This window comes from Sinocyclocheilus anshuiensis, unplaced genomic scaffold, assembly GCF_001515605.1.
Source record: "Sinocyclocheilus anshuiensis isolate Anshui unplaced genomic scaffold, SAMN03320099.WGS_v1.1 scaffold119, whole genome shotgun sequence".
NCBI lineage: Eukaryota > Metazoa > Chordata > Actinopteri > Cypriniformes > Cyprinidae > Sinocyclocheilus > Sinocyclocheilus anshuiensis.
The window spans coordinates 193522-200941 of NW_015549581.1; the positions used below are offsets into that span (position 1 = coordinate 193522).

The window sequence follows — 7420 nt, forward strand, 5'->3', positions numbered from 1 at the left end:
GTGTGTGTGTGTGTGTGTGTGTGTGTAAAAGTGTGTGGGTTCTCTCCTTTACTTCTTACTGATCAGTGGGTGTGTGCGTGTGCGTGTGCGTGTGTGTGTGTGTGTGTGTGTGTGTGTGTAAAAGTGTGTGGGTTCTCTCCTTTACTTCTTACTGATCAGTGGTTGGGTCATTTCAGCAGTTACCTCTGCTCATTACCACCGCGCCACACCTGATCCCAGGTCAGAGCAGCTGCGTTAATTGTGAGATTCTGTTGGATTACTCACAAAAAGCTTGTGGGCTGATCTCCGTGGTCTTCAGCAAGTGATGTGTCGATAACATTCACTTTCTAGCAGCGCTTGCTAAGGTAACCATTACTTTTACTATTGCTATACATAGGGTAAGTGATTTGATTTGAATAGAAAACTAACTCATCCCAATATGCTCACAACCACCCACAACACACCCACAGTAAAGTTAATGAAAATGTAAGTGAAAGTGAAAATGAAAAAAAAAGTTGCAACTTTGTTCAGGTATAGCTTTCTTTTTTAATCAGCTAGATCAATGTTTAATTAAATAGAGAAATAAAAATATCCTCAGAGTAGGTGTTTGAAAGCTTAGCTACCACTGCTAGCATGCATTTGCTGAAATGTTAATCAAATGTGTGTGTGTGTGTGTGTGTGTATATATACACACACACACACAATTTACAAAATAACTGTTTTCTATTTTCAATTTATTTTAAAATGTAATTTAATCTTGTGACGCAAACCTAAATTTACTCCAGTCTTCAGTGTCACATGATCTTTCAGAAATCATGCTAATATGCTGATTCTTTATATGATTTGCATGTTTCAGCTTGATATTCATAAATGCAAACATGCCGTAGCATTGGAGCAAAGGCCTGCTCTCACCGGACCGTCCAAGAGTCTGCTTTAATTGGTTAAAAAACCACAAGTGTCAAAGCAATTAAGATGACAGGTGAAACTGTGCAGCAGGCATGTACATTTAACCTTACTTGTCCACTCTGACAGATCCTACATTCTCCCGCCGTATATGTTACCATGGTAGCCACGCATTTGATTCCGTGTAACTTTAAATACCTCAAAATGGGATTTCTGACCGATGGTAGCACCCTTAAAATTACAGTTTACGGTTTGTGTTCTTGTTATCTGAATGGACATTTTTATGGTTAGATCAGCTACAGCTGGATTAGGAATGTCACATCTAGAATGTGATCTACACCTGACAGCTTTGAGTGATGTGTCAATCAAATGCATATGATCCTTCAGGCGGAGATCTGCACACACCGAGCCATGCAGGTCTCTGGCTCTTCATTTTTCAGTCTGCTGTGTTTGCAGCTGTTGGTTATCCCCCTGATCCCAGACAGACCCAGGCCGGGTGGTTTTGACAGTTCTGACGGCCGCTGTCCTAACCGTCAGTGCACAGAGTAATCTCACCTCACCTGGCGCTCTCTTCCCACCTGTCCCCAGCCGAGCTGCACCTCTGACATCATTAAACTTGCAACCAGATGCCCGAGCAGACTGACACAGCTGCGTCTATCGGGCAAGACAGATTCAAAACCGCATACGCGTGTGTTCAGCACAACCTGTGCCATGGATGAGAGTTAACAAAGCACTAAAACACAATTCAGAATAAAACGGAACAGGTTTGTGACTGGCAATGATCTCAACATTTGATCATTTGACTTACTGTGATGAAGGTTTTTTACTGTATTTCAGATGATTAAATAGTAACTTAAATTGGGGTTACACTGGAGGGAGATTTCAACATTGGAGGACAACAATTTCAAATCCAACTTAGATTGTTATGCTGATAACGTATGATTAAAATGTGATTAATATTATATAATTTAATATAATATACTATAATATAATATATTTTTTAATAAAAATGTTTTTTTTAATTAATTTAGAAAAGTTCTGTAGTGGTCTCAGATTTTTTGCACAATAAAAATCAAGAAAGTGTACTCCGAAAGTAAATATAATATATTTTTATTCCATGTTGGCTTTACTGTAGTATATACTTTGAATAATGCATATCTTTTTTTAATTAAAATTTGGAATCTGTTTTTATTTAATAGCAAATTGGATTCAAACCCACGTTGCACAATATGAGTACTGCAACTAACCACCAGGCCAAGTGTCTGTCAAAAACATTCATTTATTTATTAATTTAATAAAAAAAAATATATTTTATTTTAATTGATTTTAATTTAATTTAATTTAATTTAATTTAATTTAATTTAATTTAATTTAATTTAATTTATTTTTATTTTATTTATTTATTTATTTATTTTTTATTTGCCTTTATTTGATGGGGCAATATGTTGTTGTGACACAGGCCAAGCAAATGTCATCAACACATGCACTACCCACAATGCCACAGCTCCAGCCTTTTTGTTAATCTTTCTTGACATTTCTTAATCATTAAATTTCTATAGAAAGCTTTTGGCTCTTCGTGTGCATTTTATTTGTTCTACTCCTGATGCTTTTAGTGCAGCATTCATCTGGGCTTTTTTAACTCCTTTGTTGTATTCCTAAAACACCCTGTGATTAAAAGAAGATACAATTTGCTGCAACCCCAAGATTATGAACAGAATTATTAGTTTCTCCAAGAAAAAGTGAAGAGCTGAATTTGTGGAGACAACTAATTCATAAAGGTAAGCAATCATTAAAATGGCAAATCCTGGGAGGCCTAGGTTTTATTGAATTGTACTTTTCCCGTCGAGGGTTCATTTTGGTTGAGATATAATGAAAACAATGAACTGGGAGATTAGCTTCCTGCACATTCTAGAGCCCCATAATGCACTCATCATGGAAAACATTCAAACGCTAGATTATTACTCAAGTAAAACGATAAGGTAGGAAGCAGAGAGAAAAGGGGGAGAATAAATCAGCTTGCAGTGGTCCACTAATCAACAGCTCCTTTCATTTGAACGCATTGGATTATTTTATTTTTTTATTTTTTGGGAGGGTAATAAAAAAACGGGAAGGAAAGAAAGGAAAAATTGTTTATGCATTTGATTGCGTTACAGCTCAGAAAAGCCCCGGCACTGTATCTAATGCACTACACTGCAAGGCAGTCTTTTCCTGAGCGCCGTTCTCAAAGCCCAGCTGAATTGCTGTGACCTAGAGCAATTCTTGAACAAATAAGATTGCCTTCGTATGTGCATTATTTTCTGTTGACATTTGCTAAGCACTTGGGCTGCTGGCCAGGGGAGACGGATGAGGGTCTAAAATGTGTCTGGATGTGCGGTGTCTTTAATGTTACCTTGGGAGGAGAAAAAAAGACAATGGTATTCCTGTCCACAGCCATAGCGCAGAGCCCCGGCGTGTCAGAGGAGGGAATAGGTTATTTTATTCTCACTCATTCTCGTTTTCGCCCTCTTTTTTTCTCCCCCGAGCTACAGTTTTTGAAAAGAGAGACAAAAACGCTCAGCAATCAACTGAAGGTGCCCCTCTCACAGATTCTCATTTTGATCTGTTGGGTCTCATCTTTATGAATGTGTTTATACATTTCGACCTGCCATGGAACAGCTGTTTTTTGGGCCGTGTGTGTCAGCTTAGAATTTTGTAGCATTTTGTTTTTCCCCAGAAGTCCACTTAGAACATTAGTCAAGGTTTTTTGCATCAAAACAGTCATCGTTTAGTTTTGCATGGCCGTTTTTCACCTTCTCTCTGACCCTAATAAACAAGCTGGATTTTGTTGCTGTAACTTGCAGGCTTCTATATGCAAATGACCTCTGTTGTGATTGGCTAACCACTGAATACAGGCATAGTTCATACTCAGGGCCTAAAACTAACTTTTTGCCACACCTGCCAATGGCCAGTGACATGATAAAATTTACTGTCCAAAATTTTTTTTTACCGGCCATGAAACTCTTTTTGCAAAAACAGGCTGTTATTACTACTACAATGACTATATTTACAATGTTTTTAATTTGTCCTGCTGGTGCATTTTCCCTAAATTTTCCCTATTAATTATAGCCATTCAACATTACAGTATAATTATATATATATATATATATAATATGCTTCAATGACATGTAAATCAAATTGAAATTGGACTCTTGGTGTATGCACACCAAAAGCGAAGCGAAAATTTGGATCACGTTACTCGCTCTAAGTTACTCACGAGATGTTTTTCGCGTCACTCGGGTGAATAAAAACATAAAAACAATAAACATTTTCTGATACAACCGGACGTGTCAATAAGCTCTTTGCTGACTGGCTTGCACGACATGTCATGCGAATTTTCAGCTCGAGTTTAAATTTTTCAACTTGCGCGGAAGACGCAATTGAGGTGAATATTGCGCAAATTCACATCTATTCGCATCTTTGCATTGACTTTGTAATCTACTCATGCAAATAATTAAATTCACTTTTGGTGTGCACACACCATTAGAAACATTTTAGAGAGTATTAGATGGGACAAAAATCTATGTAGTGTGCAATGTCGTCAATATTTTTTGGAAGACATTGTGAATCATCTCATACATGAGACTAAAAGCCACAAAACTTCAGTTTTGATTTTACAAGGTCTTCAACGAAATTAATACTTTCATTTGAAATTAAAATTTAAATAAAAGCCATTCTCTTTATTTCTATTCATCAAAATAAATAAATAAATAATCCTGAAAAAAATATATGACGGTTTCCACAAAAATGTTAAGCAAATGTTTTCTACATTGATAATAATAACAAACATTTCTTGAGCACCAAACCATCATATTGATTTCTGAAGGATCATGTGACACTGAAGACTGGGGTAATAATGCTGAAAATTCAGCTTTGCCATCACATTAATAAATTATAAAAAATGTATTTAAATAGTAAATAGTAAAAAGCATAATAAATTATATTAACACAGGGGTTTTCAACCTGTGGGGCGTGCCCCCCCAAGGGGGCGCCAGCACCTGTCATGGGGGGCACGAGCATCAGTTAATTCAGAGACGTTCCCTTGAGAATGTATGAATATGAGTTAACAAATCTTTAGCCATCCACTAGGGGGCAATCTGACTCCCACTGCTAGTCGACAGAGCAGAGTTGGCTCGATTATCAGTCACACTCAGTGTTGCCAAGTCCGCGGTTTTCCCGCGGAATTGGGCTACTTTAGCACTTGCCGCGTTTTGTAGTTTTGGGCTAGTTTGGAGTAGCAATTAGGCGGGTTTTGTTGTGAAAACCTGGCAACCCTGGTTACGCTTATTGACAGTGTAAGATGATTTACGATTAGCCGTGTCGGAAATCCAACCACGGATTGGCATGTTGTTATCTCAGAAACAGGCTCAGCCATCACATTGAATGTTGATGTTGGATGTTGGGGGGGCGCGAGTGAAATTAGACAAACTTGGGGGGGGCGCATGTCCTAAAAGGTTGAAAACCCCTGTATTAACATACATTTAAATTGAGAACAGTTGCTATAGTTATGAAAAACAAAATAAAAATTCTAAAATACTAAAAAGTACTAAAATAAAATACAAATATAAAACAAATAATACAATTGGTTGAACGGTTATAAAAACAAACATTTTTAATTTTTCTTTTTTAATTTTTAAAATGTGTATTAATAAATGTTGTTTTTATTCAGCAAAATATATGTCATTTGGTTAATTGGCCTGGGTGATATTTCAACCTATTACTAGTCATAATCACTACCATGTATTTGATTCATTAATGGTCTATGATTAGTTTTGAACTTTAAAGTATATCTACATTATATAGAACTATTGTATTTTCAAAGAGCCAGAGCTTTAATACATTTATGCTAACGTATTTATCGTACAGGAAGCTGAATATGAACCACTGCACCATTTCATGTTCTACATGCATATTTTGTAAGATACACACGCCGATGATCATAACAGATGATATATCACTGATTTGGAAGAGTGCTTTTTCCTTCACAATAAGCGGAGAGGAACGCCAGCGTGAGAGATATTTATGCGAGTGTGGCTTTATGTCTTCCCGCAGCTGCTCGGTGTCCCCTCTCTGTATTAATCATCTCTGCGGAGATCAGAAGTGTGATAGGCCCAGCATCCTCCGAGATTAGCCTTCATCTCAGCGTCAAAGCCAACTCCAGACCCTCTCCTGGGCCAAGACTCCTGCAATATCTCTAATCCTTTAGGCTAAGGATAATTTATGATCAAATAAAGAAAAGCAGGTCAAAACTAATGTCACATTATGATCAGCCACCCTGGTTTATAAAAGCAAGACGGTAGCGCTGTGGTCCTTTGTGGCGCCGGTACCTGGCCACCGCACTACAGTAATTACCCCACTGTCACCACGGTAAGTGGTATTAATGGCAGCCTTGTGCACTCTAGTCCGCGGCGAGCTTTGAGAATTGTGAGACGGGATTATTATGGGCATCCAACTGCGCGTGAATCTAAACGTGCAGGTGTTCTTACCGGTGTGTTTTGTGCACTTTTTGTGTCCGCATTCTTGGCACAAGTTGTGCGTTTCACATCGAAGGCAACGGGGAGTGTCTTTTTCCTCCCTTGTTTCCACATCTCCTTTTCCTTGCTCTGTTCCAGTTGTACGTCCTCCCCCCTTTGTGCTCATTGTAAAGGAAAAAGCACTCTTCCAAATTACTGATACATAATCTGAAGTCATTAGCGTGGTGAATTTTTAAACAGCTGTGTGTTTGTAAAATGCGAAATAATGATTGTGAACTACAGTAGCAGCCCTCCCTCCCTTCCTTCCTTCCTTCCTTCCCAGCAGCCCCAGTCGGCTGCCTCCTGTCACACGCCATTCACATCCAGGGGCCAAACGTACCACATCCATCCTAATTGGGCATGAATATTTAATTGGGCGGCTCCAAATTATCCTATTTGTCATTCAAAACCGGTGTGTCATCAATATGGCGTCTTTTGAGATGTAGTTGCTGGGAGAAAAGTCCTCCGGCACAAAAGCTGGGGATTGATTTCCTCTGGGTGCCGTAGAGTGTTTGTAATTGGCTGGAATGTGCCGTTCCAGTGGGTCGACGACGCAAAGTTCTCTGTTTTTACTGTAAATAACTTCACTTTGCATTGCATGTGGGGTAATTCAAGCACAGTCTTGTTTTCTTACAGACGTTTGAAGTGTGCAGATGCACCGTGTCAGAAAAGCTACCCGACCAATCTGAACATAAAGGCCTTCATTAGCAGTATTGCAAGCAAGGTATGTTGTGTATCTGCGCATTGACTTTCTTAATAAATGTTTCTGGTCTCACTGTGCTCAATTGAAGTAAAGGTTTGACTTTGTAATGTTTCATCAAAATGTGAGATCTTGCTCTGTCTTGAAACAACTTTCCTTTACAGTGATGTCACTTAGGCGTATTATTGAGATACTGTTAATATTTAAAGTGTTAAAATTAATTTATTATTAATTAATATTAAATATTTATAAAAGAGTAATATTTATGTTAAAGTTTTTTTGTGTTTTT

The 7420-nt window shown here is 38.0% G+C and overlaps 1 pseudogene; it reads left to right on the top strand.

Annotated features, from left to right (window-relative positions):
* LOC107657739 (dihydropyrimidine dehydrogenase [NADP(+)]-like) overlaps positions 1–7420 on the top strand; it is a 197262-nt pseudogene that overhangs the window by 46524 nt on the left and 143318 nt on the right.